We start from the raw sequence: 20,140 nt of genomic DNA on the forward strand, positions 1-20,140 counted from the left end.
ACTTGAAAATCTTAAATGTGTGTGAAACAATAGAAAATGTATTCATGCTTTGAATGTTTTTAAGTGGTTCAAGTGTCACTTCTAATTTTCATTGTGCACATTACCAAACTATTCTTGGCCAGAGCATTCTGGGGACCCTAAAACAGAGGTGAAATAATAAATCAACATTCTTCTTAGGTATAATGCAAAGGCCACCAGAACACCAAGCTTATATGTCACATCATGTATAAGTTCTTTTCTCTCCTCATTCATCAGATCTCAGTAATGTTCCACTGTGGGTGTCTCTCTCTCTCCCTTTGTGTATATCATAATCAATGCACACATATAATTTTATTTTCACTAGTCATATCTATCCCTCAGCCCAGTGTATTAAATTCCTAGGGCTGCCATAACAAAGTACCACACAACAGGTGGCCTAAAAAACAGAATGTTATTGCCTCCCAGTTTAGAGACTGGAAGTCTGAAATCAAGGTGTTGGCAGGGCCATTCTCCATCTAAACCCTGCTACTTGCCTCTTCCTGGTTTCTGGTGGTTTGCTGGCAATCCTTGGTTTTCCGTGGCTTTTTACATGCATCACTCCAATCCTTTGTCTTTACATGGCGTTCTTCCTGTGTGAGTGTCTGTTCAAATTTCCCCCCTTTAATCAGGACACCAGTCATGTTGGATTAGGTACCACCCTAATAACGTCATCATAATCTGGTTAAATTTGCAAAGATTCTATTTCCAAATAAAGTCACATTCTGAGGCTAGAATGCATTTTTTTAGGGAGGGACACGATTTAACCCACCACATCTGGAATCAAGTGCTCATTTAAGAAGTAATTCACTATCTAAATAATCCATAACCTCTTTAATGGCATAGTCTGTATCTTCCTCTTTGATTCTTTATGCCCAGTATAGTAGTTTGCATAAAGTAGGTATGTTATAAAACTTTACTGACTGCATTGAGAATGGGAAAAAAAATAATTCCAATGTTGAGATCCTAAATTCTAATCTCATAGGATGCCTCCCACTTCATGAATTCAGCATCGATTTTCAAATAGGTCAATGCACGGAACGGCTGGAGGGACAAGGAAGAATCCACGTCATGAGTCCTCACTCAGTGCAATCTCTGTTTCTGGTAGCGGCACCAGTAGTGAATATCCCACAGCACTGAATAATAATAGCTACCCATTATTATAGGCTTGCTGTTAAGCCAAGCATATGATTTATCATCTACATACAATTTATCATCTCATTTTATCCTCAGAATAACTCTAGGTGGAAGAAACTATTATTATTATTGTTGTCATTATTCCAATAAAGAACTAGATCTCAGTGCTAGAGAGCATTGGAGGCAGAGGGCAAACGCAGGTCTGTTTGCCTGTGCTCCCGCCCAGCAGGCACACTGCCTACTGCATGAAAACGGACCCAGATGGGACTTGAAGAGCTGTGTCAAGACCCTTCTTGAAGAAGCTGCCATAGCAGTTAACAGAGGCCTCGTGGAATCCCCACGGCAGGAATCTGTGGTGATAGCAACTGGATTCTTTAAAGCAGAAACAATGCCCTTCTCATCTGCCCGATGGAGCACAGTCCTGAGTTGATCTGCTGTCACCTTTACCTCCAGCTCAGGCCTAACAACTTCCTCTTTAAATCCTCAGCTGCCAGCATGTCGATGGTCTATGACCAGTCTTAACCCAATTTTATTTATTTTATTTTATTTTATTAGACAAGGTCTGGCTCTGTCCCCCAGGCTAGAGTGTGGTTGCACAATCTTGGCTCACTGCAACCTCCACCTCCCGAGCTCAAGTGATCCTCCCACCTTAGCCTCCTGAGTAGCTGGGACCACATATGTGTGCCACCACGCCCAGTTAATTTTTTGTATTTTTGGTACAGATGGGTCTCATGTTGGCCATGCCAGTCTCAAACTCCTGAGCTCAATTGATCCTCCTGCCTTGGCCTCCCAAAGTGCTGGGATTACAGGTGTGAGCCACCGTGCCCAGCCTGTCTTAACTCAATTTTAAAATGACATAAGCTCCTGCCAGGAGTGAGTGGCTGGAGATGCTGGCTCTGTCTTCTTCACCACGGTCACCATTTAACTTACAAACTCTAAATCAATTTTTAGAGCCTCAGTATGTCATCTAACAGGAGAGTGTTCGCGGTGAAAGAGACACATTCAGTTCCAGCCATTTCTTTAAAATGGAGGGAATCAAGGTTTAGAGTTAAGTAACTAGCCTGAGATTAGCAGTGTCAGAACTAAAATCTAAGTATCCCCAATATCATGCAAATTCCCAGAGATGATGAAACATCAGGAGATGTTTCTGATTCTTAGTAGAATCAGAGGAGTTAAATTAGTATCATTACAACAGGCCTGCACCAGCCTCTCAATGAATCAATCAACCAATCAGGTAATATCTTTTGATTGCCTATTATGTGTAAGACACTTTGTCAGATGGTGCAGATGATGCCAAGATCAATTTGACGTTTTTAGCCCTGGAAACCAAACCTTCAGTTAGGATCCTAGGCTGGAGTTTGGAACAGCTCCCCAAAATCTAATATGACCCATCATCATAACCCATGTAATGCAGAGTCTTTTGACAGTACCAGCTAAGCCTAGGTCACTTAATGAATTTGCCCCTACTTGGTCAAGTCTGGGACCATGCAAGCAGGAAAAATAGAACAGACTTCGAAGGTGAACTGGATGTGAACCCCAGAACCATCACTTGCCCAAGGTAAGTTACCTACCTGTCTGAGTCCCTTTTCTCATCTATGAGAGTGGCGTATTAAATATCAACTATGCAGGATGACAAAGGCCCTGAGATAGTTCTGTAAAATGCCTAACATTAAGTAGGCATTTAATAAAGAGCAGCTGTGGTATCATTGCTGTTATCATCAATAGCACCCAAATCAAATCCTAGGTCCAGTTCTGAAACATACAGGTCTCTTGGGGCCCTCTAGATTTAAAGGGAAATACTCACGTTTGTAGAGACTTGAAAGAAGACTAATGGACAATTTCTATGGTAGGCTGGAACAAGGAGCAAGGACTGTTTTTCTCTCCATGTTCACAACTTCAACACACTCTGCTGGCAGGTTGTGTTAACAGGGATCTTGCTACCTTTTCAAGGCTGGAAAGCAATCCTTCCTGCTTCTGAGCCAGGTCCAGCTGTCATTACATGCTGTGGCCAGTGTTAGTTTTAACATCTTACAAGGATCATGGAGCTATTAGAAAGGTTTACAGAAGAGCATGCTGATTTAAGGATTAAAATGTGTCATGGTGATAGTTAATGTGTCAACTTGACTAGACTATGGGATGCCCACATATTTGGTGAAACATTATTTCTGGGTGAGTCTGTAAAGGTGTTTCAGGATGCGATTTATATGTGAATTGGTAGATTAAGTAAAGCAGATTGCCCTCCCCAGTGTGGGTGGGCCTCATTCAGTCCCTTAGAGGCCTGAATAGAATAAGAGGCTGAGTACGAAAGAATTCTTTCTCTCCGCCTGTCTTCCAGCTGGGACACTGATCTCCTGCCTTCAGACTCAGACTTGACTGAAACTTATATCATTGTATCTCCTGCTTCTTAGGCCTTTGGACTTGGACTGGAATTATATTATGGGCTCTCATGGGCCTCCAGCTTGCTGACTGCAGATCTTGGGACTTCTCAGCCTCTCACACAAGCCAATTCTTTTTTGTTTGTTTGGTTATGGAGACAGGGTCTCACGCTGCTGCCCAGGCTGGAGTGCAGTGGCGTAATCATGGCTCAGTGCAGCTTCGACCTCCCAGACTCAAGTGATCCTCCCACTTCAGCCTCCTGAGTAGCTAAGACTACAGGTGCACTCCATCATGCCTGGCTGATTTTCATGCTTTTTGTAAAGATGGGGTTTTGTCATGTTGCCCAGGCTGGTCTCGAGCACCTGAGCTCAAGCGATCCGCCCACCTCGGCCTCCCAAAGTGCCAAGTCACTGTGCCCTGCCAAGCCAATTCTTTACAGTGAATCAGTTTCTCTGTCTCTCAACTGGGGTGTGTGTGTGTGTGTGTGTGTGTGTGTGTATGTGTATGTATGTATGTATGTATATCCTATTGCTTCTGTTTCTCTGGAGAACCCAGACTAACACAGTCAACTGTGAAAAATGGCAGATTACATATTCCAGGAAACAAGCAACAGGTCGCTTTGCCAGTGAGGCAGAAAAAGTGGAAGGTGTCTGTATGGGAGCAGCCGAGCAGTTGAGCACCATGAGGTGGAGGAAATGGGTTTAAACACCACAAACTAGCCAGAAGAAAGAGACCTGACAGCAAGAGTGATTCAGTGCTGCATCCCACTAACAAGAGTTAGCTTGTAAGGGGATACCAGATCTGGAAGAACTTGGGAGAACAGACCATTTTTTGTTGAAAATTGAAGGGGGGATCTTGACTAGAAGTAGAATTTGAGCTGAATCCCTTCTTGAGTTTCCTTCTGATACTAAGATAGGTTTATTTAGCCATTTGGAAGTCCAGGGAAACTTCTAGAAACACTTAAGTGGAATGATTAAATACAGGCAAAAGAAGGAAATACTCATATAAATAAAAATCCAGGAGTTAGACAATTTGCTATCACTGGCCATGATTATTCTGTATTTATGAATAAATGTATACATCACTCAGACCAGAGGAAAGCACAGCTCAGAGAGTTCATTTTCTGGGAGCTACGATTCAATCACAGAATGCTTTACATACACTCTACCATTTTTCAAACTCTGCTGTTTGTACCTTAGGAGTCACTGTAAGGTATCTTTCCTGGAGGAAGAGAATTTAAACGGAATTGGTGGCCCTTGTGGAGAGGAAGAGTTGGTATCCCCTTGGGTCTTCTAGAATTTGCATAGAATGACAAGGTAGAGAATGAGAAATACCCTTAGCATAGCAATTTTCATGTTCTACTTGTAGGACAGAAGGGTTGTATTTTAAATTTTTCTAATAGACTGGTTCTCCTAACCACCTTTGTCCATTATTCTATTCATGTAATCCATCTTCAATGAATATATGAATATTTATGTGTCACTCTAATATCTATAGCACTTTAGCAGGCAATTCCCTTAAAGACTGCTGCAGTGTTCTATGAACAAATATCAGTGGGCTCCCATGACCCTCTTCTAGGCCAACTTTTAACCTGATTAATTGGAATTATAATATCACAAGGCAAAGTATAGTGGAGAAACAAAAATATGAGGCACAGTACCAAGACAGTGAGTTATGGACACAAGTGTGAGCCAGAATTCCAGCTGCCTTAACTAAGAAAGTGAGTTTCATCGATGTGGTTCAGCGGAGGGTAAGATAAAAAAAGTTAGCCTTAATACTAGTGGATTATTCCAGGAAATTCTTAAAGGTCTTCTTTGTTTTTACTTTCTATCTTAATGAACATCTAAAAACTTTATATTGCCACGAGATGAAAGCCCAAGATTTTTGCTTCCCCACATTTTATGTACTGTTATTTTGTTTCCAACAATTTTATGTTTTATCAAGAGTTATATGTAGACATCAGAGAAAGGGTTATATGTGTGCCCCCTTGTCCTCACCTTTCCTCTCCGATTCTATAGAAAACAGAAGCCCAAGTCACTGAACTAAAATATGATTGGTAGGAAGAGGGCTCCAATCAGTTATTCCCATTTCCCATCCAAGGTCAGAACAAATTATGACAAAAAAGGAGACTGGCAGATGGAGAATCCCTTTTCAAACTGTCAGCTTCATTACTGATCCATCACTGAAGAACAGTGCTAAGATGTGTGAGCACTGCTGGATTCCTATATTGCAGTCTAGAATTTGGCCAGGCCGGTTACCAGGTACTAGCATGGGGGCAGATGGTTTTACTGCACTGCAAATAACAGCTGAATGTGCTCAGCCTGTAGAAGGGAAAATTCAAAAATGGGTGCTTGGTAGGGATGAAACCATATAGGTATGCATCTATAGTTCATCAATTCCATGTGTCCCTGTCAGCCATATCTCCTTTGTTGGAAAAATGGAAATGGAGGGGCAGAGAAAGGTCAGGATTGTGTCTCTAAACTAGTGGTTCTCAAAGTGTGGTCCAAAGACCAGCAACATAAGCAGCAGCTCGGCACTTATGAGAAATGCAAATTCTCAGGCCCCACTCCAGGAATTTAGAACAGAGTTCTGTGTTTACAAGCCATCCAGGTGATTCTGATGCTTCCTAAGGTTTGAGAACCACCACTCTAAAGAGTGAATTACTTGGAGCCTTTTTAAATGTCCAGTTGCCTATGCCCTATTCCAGATGAATTAAATCAGAATCTCTGGGATAGGACCAGGTGGTGATTAAATATGAAGGCTTTCTGAACATAGCAGATATTTGAAACTAGCTGAATCATGCGCACATTTGTGAGTCTGAAGAAACCTTTCCCCCACCTACATTGCCAGGAATCTCTCTCCAGCAGTTGCTTAAATGAGTAGTTCTCAACTCTGGGCAATTTTGCCCCCCGCCCCCAGGGTACATTTGGCAATGTCCGAAGGCAGTTTTGATTAGCATGACTGGCAGAGAGTGTGCAACTGGCACGCGGCAGGAAGAGACCAGGAATGCTGCTACAATACTGCAATACACAGGCTAGCCTTCTGCACAAGGGAGAATTATCCAATACAACATGTCAATAGTGCTTGGGTTGAGAAATTCTGTTCTATGGCATATATTTCCGAGCCTACTAAATTGTACATATCAACATTTGGATGTAATAAAACTGCATTTTAAAATGATTTACAAAACCCTATCCTATAAATCAAGCTAAGTTTTCTCTGTTTAGGGTAAATGAAAGAGGTTATGGATCTTTAATCAACATTTTTTTCGGTCATCCCCTTCATGATTCCATTTCAGTGCAGATGTCTAGACTACAGGCTGACAAGGGCTATCTGCCACGTCTCTTTTCTCACTTTGTAAAACACCTTACACAGTGGCCCATGTAGACAGGCACTTGATAGATGCTATTTGATAATTACTAGATTGGCATTTCCTAGTTGGAAAATGCAACTCTTTTAAATGCTAGTGGCACCTTATGTCCTCTTAGTATAATTTCAAAAACATCTCATTATATGCAACCTTTCTATGCCAGGGTTCTGTAATTCTGCAGTTAACATTTCTTTCCACAACACTGGAATTCCAGAGTGGCTTCCTGTCAAGTGTTCTCAGGTGATCTCAATGTGCTGGGCTCCCTGAACATATCTTTCTCTTCTCTTTCATTTAACACTTTCAGGAGAATATTGATAGACTTCCTGCTAAATGTATTCTATTTAGGGTTGCCAGATAAAGTACAAAATTCCCAATTAAACCTGAATATCATATAAATAATGAAAAATATTTTAGCATAAGTATGTCCCAAATATTTCTTGGGACATATTAACACTTTAAAAAAAAATCACAGCTATTCATTGTTTATCTGATTTCCACATTTAACTGGGCATTTTGCTTTCTTGGTCTTTTTAGCTTTTTTGTTTTATTTGTTTTGTTTTGCTAAATCTGGCAACACTAAAGATATTCAAAATTTCATGGACATTTTATGACTTCTCCTTTAGTATATATCATTTCTTTGAAAAAATTTCTGTTATTTTTTCAATAAAATTTCTAAATACTTTTATATTAGGATATTAGGATAAGAGCTGATATTTAGATGGTACACTCCAGAATAGCCATACTAGTTGTTAAAATATTAATATCTCCCATACATATTAGGGATAGACACTGCTCTGAGTATTTTAAGCGGCCTTTCAACTACTTCTTTTGTGTCAGCACTTAAGGGTTAACACCTGGCACTGGGCGGGGCATCTTCGAGACCCGGCTCAGGCACCTCTCCTGATGTCTCTTCTGATTGGTCAGTGCCCAGACAAACTATTGTTACATATTTTTCCTATCAGTACTAAGTGCAACTCTTAATTTAAAGCACATAAATGATTTCCCAAAAATAAAAATCCCAGTGCAGTCATACTTACATTTCATATATATATTTGAATAAACATATTTTCAAAGTTATGTACACCTTCATTTCCTTTTACCATCAAGTTTTCTCCCCATCTTTCTCCTTTCTAAGTAAACAGTGATGGTCCCTCCTTTTTCGAGGCTGCTTTTGCTACCATAACAATTCTCCAGCTTTCCCAAGGGATTAGCCATGGTGCGATTTACTTTTCAAGGAGGGCCGATTTATCTTCTCCCTGACAAATTTCAACACATGCACAGCTCTAGCATGAACATTTCTGCAGATTAATCCCTCACCCTTCTCAAAGAGAAGAATTATTCTTAAACAATCTATTTCAATACAGAGTTCCTGGTGTGAAGTTAATTTCCACAAACCTTGTGAGCATGCCACCAAAACACCATCTCAGTTATTCACTGAGAACAACAGAAGCCCTCTGGCTTGTAGTTTTTCATCCTTATTGTTTAAATGTAAACAGGAAAGACAGGCCAAAGCATGCTTTTTAAAAAAAATCAGTGTTTCCTACAAGAACTTGGAATGGTTTCTATGTACAACAGCCTGTGGTCATTAACTATCAATAAATATTTACTCAGCATCTACTATGCAATCTCTACATGTACATAACATGCTATGAAATGAATAGTGATAGTTTACTTATACATATAATCAGATAATATGTAGCTTTGGAGAAGAGCTATGCAAAATCAGCTATGTGTTCAAAACAGTATGCTAAAGACTCAAAGAGATAATAGTGCTTTATAAAACATGCCCATATTTTGCTGTAAGAAGATATTAACACTTGATTATTAGGAACAGCTAAAAAATATTTAATAAGGTAAGTACAGAGTAATATACTCTGAAAAAATTATCAGGCACCATGAATACATGATGGGGAACAGCAAGTATGAACAAATAAAATAGAAAGAGAACTAATGGTTGGCCACAGCCGAATATGAATCAGCAATTCAGTGCTATTGTGATAAAAGTCAATATGATACCAGCACAAATCAATAGGAGTAAAGTAGGCAAGGCTGAAACATAATTCTTCTCTCCTCCCCATTAGTCAAAGGGAAGAAACTATCCTGTTTTGGACAGCACACTGAAAAAACTGCAGAACCCAACCGCATTCAAAGAAGAGAGAGCAGACTAGCTAAAGGGATGAAAAAGGAGTCGGGCAAGGTGAGGTCAAGCACTTTTAAGAAGTGGCTCCAGGGTGACTCAAAGGCTGTTTTTGAGTATCTAGAGTTTTTGAGGATCATTCTGGCCAGGGATTCTGATGATAGTCATTCAAATAAGGAAATAAATTATTATTCTAAAATGAACCATAGAGGAATTGCTGCTAGACACAAAAACTCTTACCTGGACAACAGGACAATGAAAAAGACAAGTAGAGATTGCCCCCAAGAAAAAGATTGCTGGGTGGTCTCTTTATTTCTTGAATTTAAGATGTTTTAATGCTAATCTTTATGAGTTAATTATTCACATGAAGGTTAGGTGATCCCTTACAGTCTTGTTCAACCATATTATAACTGTTCACAGACTATAAGACTCACACATCTGCATGTTAAATGAAACTTATAATGAAGTGCCTGGAGTCCCATAGAGCAAAGGCAAGCTGGGAAGAGCTGGAATATATTCTACAGCAATTTCTCAACAAACACATATCACTAATATAAAAGCAGGCCATGCCCCTCTCCTGTGGACACCTACATATTCCCAAATTCTCCACTTCTGTTCCTGACCCAGGCACCCAGCCATACAATAATAGCATAAGAACTAGATCTAACTATGTTCTAGATCATCTGGCAAATTTGCCATTGGTCAAGGAAATTATGTGTGATCAATGTTAATATGTGGCATGCACATTTTTGTTATTGCGTAATAGAAAAATCATGCTCATAAATTGACTTTCTGGAAAATTACTTTTTTATGGTTCAATTTTATAATTTCATAGATGTTAAGACCACATTAAATAGGGCAGCAAGAAGGTGGTCTGTTATGATGTGGCCACAGCTTTTCTCTTCAGGAGTCCCTCAAAGATCTTTTTTATTATTATTATTTATTTTAGCATTCATTATTGTACTCTTTATTTTAGACAATCTGATAGGTGTATAGTGGTTTCTCATTATGTTTTTCTTTTCTTCAACTTTTATTTTAAGTTTGGGGGTCCATGTGCAGGATGTGCAGGTTTGTTACATGGGTAAATGTGTGCCATGGTGGTTGGTTGCAGAGATCAACCCATCGCCTACGTATTAAGCCCAGCATCCATTAGTTATTCTTCCTGATGTTCTCCCTCCTCCCCCTCCACCCTCTGACAGGCCCCAGTGTGTGTTGTTCCCTCACATGTGTCCACATGTTCTCATCTTAAGAACATTTTTAAATATCATAAAGAAAATAATAGCACCTTCATCTTCCATTTTATTTTTCTCTCTTCTTGAAACTGCCTTAATTTTACACATTATTATGTTCATGTGAATATTAAGATACTCATACAAGGATTGGTAGACTCCACAGCCTGGATCATATTTTTAAGGTGATAGAGAATGTTATTTTGCTGCAGAGGATTGTACCAATGATTGTGCATACCACTTGCTAGAACCTAGCAGGTTTATATATAGCATATACTTGCTAGAACCCTAACAGGTTTTAGCTAGAATATGCTACTTCACATTACAAGCTCTTCGGTATTTGAGAATTCTGCCTAGTCTTAGATAAAATGAGCTAGGAATTAGCTCAAATTTTATCTGCACTAATATTTTAACACATACTTGTTATTTTGGCACATAAGATCTGTTCTTGCAGTAATCTCACACATACTCATCCGACGGTCTAAGTAACAATCCCTTTCTAACCTATTGTGGTTTGATATAGAACAGCTGCATGTGAAGAAGTGGAGCAGTAAGAAATATCCTGCTCTTCTCCCATTTATACTTCCACTCTTGTTTTCCCGGAGCTTCCCAAAGAAACATCTTGGCAACTCCCATATGCCAGCTACTGCTGAGTATTAAAGAGAACTCAGAATTAAAGCAAGTAACTCAGAATTAAAGCAAGTGGGCATAGTGACTACCTGTACCCGGCAAGTACTGAATGCTTATGACAACGGTTCAGACATTGTATTTGACACCCTGTGAAGATGCAAAAATAAATCAGAAATAGATTCAACCTGAACAATTTGAATTCTGGTATTTGAAATACTGATTTTCAAAATTAGCGTTTAAGCCAAGCGTGGTGGCTCACACCTGTCATCCCAGCACTTTGGAAGACTGAGGTGGGAGGATTACTTGAGCCCGGGTGTTTGAGACTAGCCTGGGCAGCACAGTGAGACAACGTCTCTTCAAAAAAAAAAAAAATTTTTTTTTAATTAAAAAAATTACCTGGGCCAAGTTGTGCCCACCTGTAGTCCCAGCTACTCTGGAGGATGAGGCAGGAGAATCGCTTGAGCCCAGGAGCATGAGGCTGCAGTGAGCCATGATCGTGCCACTGCACTCCAGCCTGGGCCACAGAGCAAGAACCCGTCTCTAGGAAAAAAAAAAAATCAAAATTAGCATTTTATTTTCAACCACATTTTTCATGCTTATAATAACCTACATTTGAGAGTGCAAATTATTTGTATCTTGAGATAACCTCAATTCTCTTAACATTCAGATTTTCATATAAAGTATTCCCAGTTCAAAACCTATATACAAATAATAAATGTTTAGAAAATACTATGGGCAAATAGAGTTACATGGTATTTTTCTCACAATATCAAATTATGGAATTATATTTATTGGGAAAGATATTTCTTTTTACTCACCAACCTTCACCATTGAGAATCTTAATGGAGGATGTGTGAAGCCAGCAGTTGGGCTCACATATTGTGACTTCCCCCTGAGCAGTAGCTGGTAAAAATAGTGTAACATATGTTTCTGCATCAATGTATAGAATTTTCCAGACACGTGTCCTACTGTGGTCCATCCTCTTATATCTTATAGAAAAGACATAAGACCCATAAGGGGTTAAATAAGGGGACACTTACTGAAACTATTGGGTGACAGTATCCTGGGTCAGAGACTGAACTGCAAGTCCTTGTATTTTCAACTCTTTCCCTTTTATTCACTTTTGCATATTTGTCATATTCTGTCTCATAGGTATATACTTTTAAAAATCAGGTGCAAAACCATAATTGTCAGCTAAGCTTTCCCAATTAGCCCTTGCTACAGTTACTTCGGGCAGCTCTTTCAAGCACCAAAGTACCTAAGCCTGAAGTTCTGGTCAACAATTTAGTACATTTTTATTTTCAGAAAAAAACATCACACATTGTCATTAGGCAGTAAATTCTGAGTTCTAACTCTGGGATTGTCAACCTAAATGTATGTCACATTGGCACAGTCCTAAAATTCAAGCTATGTATTCTGAATGCACAAGATAGAAAGACTTTGGTCTGCAAATGAGTTAGAGGAATCAGTTATACTTTGTAAATGCAACATTCTAAACAGAGATTTTAATTTTCAATCCGAGAACACATTTTTTTCCTTGTTTTCTCATGGTTCAGACTAGTGACAGATCTCCACTTAAAATCATTTCTTTTTTATTGTTCCCTAAGATCCATTAAAAAACAAAATTTCCTGAAACCAACTCATCAAACCACCATGTCTTAGTTTTCTACTGCTGCTGTAATAAATTTCCAAACACTTAGTGGTTTCAATAATACAAATGTATTATCCTACCGTTGTGGAAGTCAGAAACCTGAAATGAGGGTTAAATTCAAAGTATCAGTAGTGCTGCATTCTTTATGGAGGTTCCAGGGGAGAATTTTTTCCTTAGCTTTTCCAGCTAAAGGCTGCCTACATTCCTTGGCTCATGGCCTCTTCTACCCTCTTCAACACTTATCACTTCAGCCTCTGCACCCACCATCCCATCTCCTTCTGCCTTTAATCCCCTGCTTCCCATTTATAAGGACCCCTGTGATTACCCACCCAGATAATCCAGGATAATCTCCCCATTGCAGAATCTTTAACTTAATCAAATCAGCTGTATTAGTCTGTTTTCATGCTGCTGCTAGAGACAGATCTGAGAGTAGGAAGAAAAAGAGGTTTAACAGACTTACAGTTCCATATGGCTAGGGAGGCCTCACAATCATGGTGGAAGGCAAGGAGGAGCAAGTCACATCTTACATGGATGGCAGCAGGCAAAAAGTGAGCTTGTGCAGGGAAACTCCACCTTATAATACTGTTATATTTCGTGAGACTTATTCACTATCATGAGAACAGCATGGGAAAGACTTGTTCCCATGATTTAGTTACCTCCTGCCAGGTGCCTCCCACAACACATGGGAATTCAAGATGAGATTTGGGTGGGGACACAGCAAACCATGCCATCAGCCAAGTCCCTTTTGTTATCTAAGGCAACACAGTCACAGGTTATGGAGAATTAGGACCTGGACATCTTTGATGGGTTATTATTAACCTACCACATACCATTTTACTTAAAATGCCACCCCTTTTTGGGTATTCTTCAGCTACTAAATTTTAATTGACATTTTGAGAAAAAATCACATACCAAAAAAGAACATACATTACGTATATGTTCAGATAAGAACAATAGAGCAGCCATGTTCCTACCACCAGCCAAACACAGAGCATTACCAGGGTGCTTGAAGATACCTCTGTGATGTCTTGGATCTCAGCCTTTTTCCTCTCAAACCAGAGGTAACCTCTATCCTACCTTCGCTCTTTCTTATATGTTTCTTACCTTTGTGTATAATCCTTAACAGTATAATGTTTAGTTTTAGAATCATGCTATGTATGTTTTTTTTCACTTATGCTTTTTTTCACTTGACATTTTATGAAATATATCCTTGTCACTCTGGGTAGCTGTTGCTGGCTCACCCATTCTTTTACCGCTTTCCAGTGTTCCATTGTGCTATTTTATGATAATGACTTGTCCCTTCCTATTATGGATGTACATTCAGGTAGTTCCCTTTTTTCGTGATCATGGATCATGCTGCTGTGGACATATTTCTGTAGGACTCCTGAACACATCTGCAAGGCTTTCTCTAGGGTAGATGCCTAGGAGTAGAATTGCTGGGTCATAATATCTCACCTTTACTAGGACAATCAGGCAGGTTCTTGATAGGAAACAGAGGCACAGGCAGGATTAAAGAACTACAAGAGATGTTGATAAACCTAATGGGAAAATATGGGAAGGAATTACCACTGCTAGGCCTGAAGATGGTAATTCAGGTCTAGTGGCAGTAATTCCAAAGAAAAGAGAGATTGTTGCTGAAACTCAGTGACACCTGGACCTTTGAAGAAAGGGGCCATTAGCAAAAGATGTAAGTGAAGAAAGACAGACGTGGCCAGATGAAGGAAAACATACTTCAAACTGTCTTCTGCCCTCTGGTCTCCTGCCATTGCTTTCCATTAGCCAAGACCAACCAGAAGCAAAGCAGTCCAGCTGATGCAGTCCTCAGCATCAGCCTTCCAGAGCCTAGAGCAGAAAAAAGCAGGGCAGAGAATGAATCTGACAGTAGAGAATAACCAGCACATGAGCCAAATAGCTTTCCAAAGTGATTATACCAATTTATACTTCCACCAGCATTGCATGATAGTTCCCACTACCACATGGCTGTGGACTGAATTGTGTGCCCACCACCCCGAATTCAAACGTTGAAGCCCTAGCCCCCAATGCAATGGTATTTGGAGGTGGAGACTTTGTGGGGTAATTAGGTTTAAATGAGTTTATGAGGATGGGGACCTCATTGTGGGGTTAGTGCCCTTATGAGACGAGAGCCATGTGAGGACACAGCAAGAAGGTGGTTGTCTGCAAGCTGGAAAGAGGGGCCTTACCAGCAACTGTCCATGCAGGCACCTTGATCTTGGATTTCCAGCCTTCAGAACTGTAGGGAAAAAAAATTCTGCTGTTTAAGCCTTGCAGCCATACAGATATTTTGTTATGGCAACCCAAGCAGTCTAAGACATATACATACCTGCCAGCATTTTATATTAAAAAATATTTGGAGGCAGGCACAGTGGCTCATGTCTATAATTGCAACACTTTTGGAGGCCAAGGCAGGAGGACTGCTTGAGCACAGGAGTTTGAGGTCATCCTGGGCAACTTCAGGAGACCCTGGTCTCTACAAAAAATTAAAAATAATTAGCTGAGGCTGCAGTGAGCATGATCATGCCACTCTGCTCCAGCCTGGGGGACAGAGCGAGATCCTGTCTCAAAAAAATAAAAATAAATTTAAAAAAAGACCAGGCACAGTGGCTCACACCTGTAATCCCAGCACTTTGGGAGGTTGAGGCAGGTAGATCCTGAGGTCAGGAGTTCAAGACCAGCCTGGCCAACATGGTGAAACCCCGACTCTACTAAAAAAAATACAAAAATTAGACAGGCATGGTGGTGTGTGCCTGTAGTCCCAGCTACTCGGGAGGCTAAGGCAGAAGAATCACTTGAACCTGCGAGGCAGAGGCTGCAGTAAGCCCAGAACACACCACTGCACTCCAGCCTGGGTGACAAAGCAAGACTCTGTTTTAACAAACAAACCAACCAAATAAAATAAAATAAAATAAAATAATGTTCAGAATGTTTCCAATCTGGTGAGTGTTAAATGATTTCATTGTTGCTTTTATTTGTATTTTCCTGGTTTCTGATAATGTTAAGTATATTTTTATATGTTTATTAGCTAATCCTCTTTCTATTCCATAAAAAACTTATTTCTTTTGCCACTTTTCTATTTGTAATTTGTATTTTTCTGATCAATTTGTGAGTGTTCTTTATGTATTTTATATATTATTCTTTTTTTTAATTAGGGTTTACAGTACACAGGGTTAGATTTCTTTTTATGTATCTTTCTGGGATATGTTTGGACTTCCTGAATTTAAAGATTGGTGTGTCTTATTGTCATAGCCATTATCTCTTGGAATATTGTTTATTCCTCATTTTCCTCTCCTCTCTCATAGACCTCTGATTAGATCTATATTAAGCCTTCCACTCTTTCCAGTATGTCTCCTAACTTCTCATTTGCCCATCACTCTTGGTAATTTATTAAGACTGAGATTTCAGTTCAATAATTTTATCTTCTGCTGTGTCTAATCTGATTTTTAACACAAGTGTTCTCTTCTAGTCTCAATTTTTACAGTTTTCATTTTTAGAAGTTCTACTTTGTTCTTTTTCAAAAGTGTCTGATTATTTTTCTTTTATTTCTTCATCGTACCTTGAGAGTCTTTTATTATTTTTAATGTATTAATCTTTTGTTTCTGCTCATTCCAAAATCTACACTTTCTGTGGGTCTCTTTGGGTAGTTTTTATTTATTATTATTATTTTTTTTTTTTTTGAGATGGAGTTTCACTCTGTTTCCCATGCTAGAGTGCCGTGGTGAGATCTCGGCTCACTGCAACCTCTGCCTCCTGGGTTCAAGTGACTCTCTTGCCTCAGCCTCTTGAGTAGGTGGGACTACAGGCAGCCACCACCATGCCTGGCTAATTTTTGTATTTTTTTTTTTTAGTAGAGACAGGGTTTTACCATATTGGCCAGGCTGGTCTGGAACTCCTGACCTCAGGTGATCCGCCTGCCTTGGCCTCTCAAAGTGCTAGGATTACAGGCATGAGCCATCACGCCTGGCCTATTTATTATTTTTTAATGCAGACTCTCATGCATAGTGGTTTGTTTTGTTGTATTCTTGTGATTAGTATGAGCTCATATTTCCTGGAACTTTATTTATGGGAAATATTATGGTCTGGATTTAAATTTTGTTGCTCCAAAATGTATTCACATTTGTCTCTTCCAAGAAAAACAGACCCTCTCAGCCTGGAATCCCTTTAAACTACAAGTCAGCCCAAGTTTTTATCTTTTTTTCCCCCCACAGTAGTGTAATAGTATAAACTCTGGCCCTAAAGCCTTAGGAGGATGGGCTTGTGAGAATCAATTCTAAAAGGAGACTTTCTTTTTAACCCTTTACCTAAGGCCAGGATCAATATAGGCAAGTATCTCTACTTCCTCCCCCTGGGAGACACCGTTACAGGTCAATCTGTGAACACCCTTTTGGTGTTCCTTCACCAGTCTCCAACCAAACTCTCATTGTTCTGTCCTCAGACGTTGCCTCTCGTCTTCCTACAGATGTAGTCCCAGCTCCCATGCCTGCAGAGATCAACTGATGTCTCAGGGCAGACTGGTTTCAATGCTGCCTCTATTTTTAGCATCCTTAACTTATCTTTGTTCCTGGCCTCCAAGGACTTTTCTTACTTTCCATTGAATCAAGCCATGCATTTAAATTATTATTTTAAAAAATTATCCAGCATTCTTATAAGTTCTCTACTAGGAAAATGTCTCCAAATCGTTAGGCCACCTTAAATTAAATCCCTTAAAATCAAACATAAAAGAATAAGTCTTTAGATTTTAAAAAGTGCTTAAAATGTTGAAAAGCACGGTAGATAAATATGTATATCTATGTAGATACAGGTACTATATAGATATAAATATGTAGATATAGATGTAGATATAAAATAAAAGTGTACAAAACAGTTCTATCAATTATAAAGGGCATAACATTAAGCAGCATTGCCTAAGACAAACTAAGTGTTTTATTGGTTAATTCTAAGAATTTATAAAGAGGGAGAGAGAGGGAGAGAGAAATAGCCAGTAAGAGAGAGAGGGGACAGACAGAACTCAAACAATTACAAAGCCATTCAACAAGGGATTGAGTCCTAAACAAACTAGTCAACAGATAAGCTGAATATTCAGTAAGTGGATGTTAGATGATACAGTTGTTGGTGAATTGACAGTGAGCTGTTCTATATAGAGGTTTTCGTTGCATCTTCCTTCTGTATTAACTTTCATCTTAGTAGTTTATTTTTTTTCAAAGAAGTGTACACAATTATTTTGGACTGAATGACATGCAGACCTGCCCCACCATTCTATTGAATAAAATCCATTCTTTCCTTCACCAAATACAATAAATACTTGGAAAACCCCACTATGAGATGATTAATAAAAAATTAAATTTTATTTTACTTTTATATAGCTAAAATATAAAATATATATTTATTTTATATATGTATTATATATATTCACTGATAATATATATTCCCTAATAATATTTTAAACATACCAGCTAACTTCTATAGCATTTAATTTGATGATAGTATTGTTAGAGATACATGATTGCTATCAACAGAGAACTATTAACTTTCTCAATAACCAGCATCATAAAACAACTGGCCAAGCATCTATGTCATTCAATGATTCTGGCTCCCTCATTTTGAAATTGCATTTGAGTATTCAATGTTGAAAGATGATTGACCATAAGAGATGTTGAAATCTAAAAATACATAATGCAATTGATTCATAAAGCCAAGGTTGCTAATTGGGTAATATTGTGCCTGCCTATAAATTGGCTGTCATAAATCTGACTAAGGCACCTTAGGATATTACATGAGTCTTTTCACCCGTAAAGTATATTTCATTTAATTGGACATCACCTAGAACATTTTGTATATTACAGTTTAAACAAAACTATTATATTACCACACAACTATTTCTTGAGTCACTTAGCCAGCTACCACAAAACTCATGGACACAAAACACAAGTCATTACAATAGGAAATAAAAAACTGATTAAAATGCCAGAGTTCTGTGCCAAAATGTTTTTTTTTCCTAATGGCAATATTAGAGGTCTGACATAGTTTTCTCTTATTTGTTTCAAAAGATTTTTAAAAACAGCTCTCCTCTTACTTACACTGCCATAAATGAAAAATCATTTATAAGCAACATGCAGAAATTACATACTATTTTAATAGGATATTGTATTTTCTTTGCTCCTTCATTAAATATTGATTTGTACACTAACTTCTTTTTTTGTGCCAAAAGAAGCTAAGCACCAACTGCCTATGAACTGGTTACAGATATAAGCACTTCCATGTTTCCAAGTCGCTTCTACAGTTAGTGACTATTCAAAAAGTATATGTATCTCCAAATAAGGGGCATTATTGTTAGGATCCAAATAACTTAATGTGAAAGACAAGAACATATAACATAAATTCGCTACATCAGAAGATCCTTAGGAGCCAAGACTGTTCTCCCTTGGCTGCCTTCAGCATAGTGCCTTACATATAGTTGATACGTAGTGCATATCATTGTAACAAACTACTTAATGTTTAATATGGAGGAGCCAGTTCTTTAAAGCTTACTGTGTATTCATACACACACACACACACACACACACACACACACACACACACAGGATTAGGTTTCCATATTTTAAAAGTATGCTCTCTACCTCAACCTCAGCTAACCTTCTGTAACTAAACCAAGACTGAAGAACATTTCAGTAATTTTTAAAAATGCAAACATCAGACATCCATCTTTTAAAAAGTGATCCTAGAATTCTCCCAGCAACAAATCCCCATTAAAACAGCTCCAATGCCACAGAAAACTTTATGTCAAAAAAAAAAAAAAAATTAACAAGGTCTATTTCCTATTAGCTAGAAGAAATTCATGATGAGCATCTGTGGCTGCTCCCTATTGTACCTCACTGTCTTTATTTGGGGAGGGGTATGCAGAGATGGTCAGAGCCATGGGTCTAGGGACAAATTTAAGACATATTATTCATTTCTCACCAAAGACCCAGTCGTGAAAGGTTTCAGAATAGTGTTGTGAGAATCTACTTTGAAAATGAAAGAATGTTTATTGAATCTCCAATACAATAATCATGTGTTTTCTACCAGCTCCTCAACGGTGAGGAAGTGACTACTTCTTAAATTCAATGCGTGTGTCCAAATGACTCATGAGTCTGGAGACAAGAATATCAGTGTCTTAAGAACCACTTTTTGAAAGTCTCCCTGAGGCTACCCAAGTGTATTAATAGCCAAGACATGTGCTGGGATACTGTCAAATGAGAATTTAAGGTGAAAAAGACCCTATTTATCTTACCTGAAAAATGACTTTAGAAGACTAGTATTTAGCTTCATTTATTGACTTTTTGAACTTTCTAACAGCTGGTGGACTTCTTGTGCCTAGTTTTGCAATTTTCTGCTCTTTCTTCCAACCTTCTAAGCACTATATTTTTATAAGATTATTATTTCTCTGAGCTGAGATTGGAAAATGTTTTATTGAGAAGCATTTTCAGTTGCCTACAACTTGGTGAAAAGGTGCTTACTCTTGCTGTTGAAATTTTGTACTGATACGATATTTGGAGAAATATTGATTAATATGAGCATATTTTAAAACTGCTTAAGGTTCA

General features: G+C 38.7%; 1 long non-coding RNA gene across 9 annotated transcripts in view; it reads right to left on the minus strand.

The window, feature by feature from the left end:
- Positions 1-20,140, minus strand: part of LOC112134369 (uncharacterized) — a 305,398-nt gene that overhangs the window by 221,243 nt on the left and 64,015 nt on the right. For 6 of the 9 annotated variants that reach the window (XR_008526999.2, XR_008526996.2, XR_008526997.1 and 3 more), the window contains 3 exons: positions 14,747-14,796; positions 14,277-14,387; positions 11,291-11,434 (listed from right to left, as the gene is read on the minus strand). This is a non-coding gene — a long non-coding RNA (uncharacterized LOC112134369). The remainder of the gene's footprint in view (positions 1-11,290; positions 11,435-14,276; positions 14,388-14,746; positions 14,797-20,140) is intronic. The other 3 variants (XR_008527002.2, XR_008527004.2, XR_008527001.2) reach the window with 3 other exon arrangements.

The sequence above is a fragment of the Pongo abelii genome, chromosome 6, assembly GCF_028885655.2.
Source record: "Pongo abelii isolate AG06213 chromosome 6, NHGRI_mPonAbe1-v2.0_pri, whole genome shotgun sequence".
In the NCBI taxonomy this organism is placed as follows: Eukaryota; Metazoa; Chordata; class Mammalia; order Primates; family Hominidae; genus Pongo; species Pongo abelii.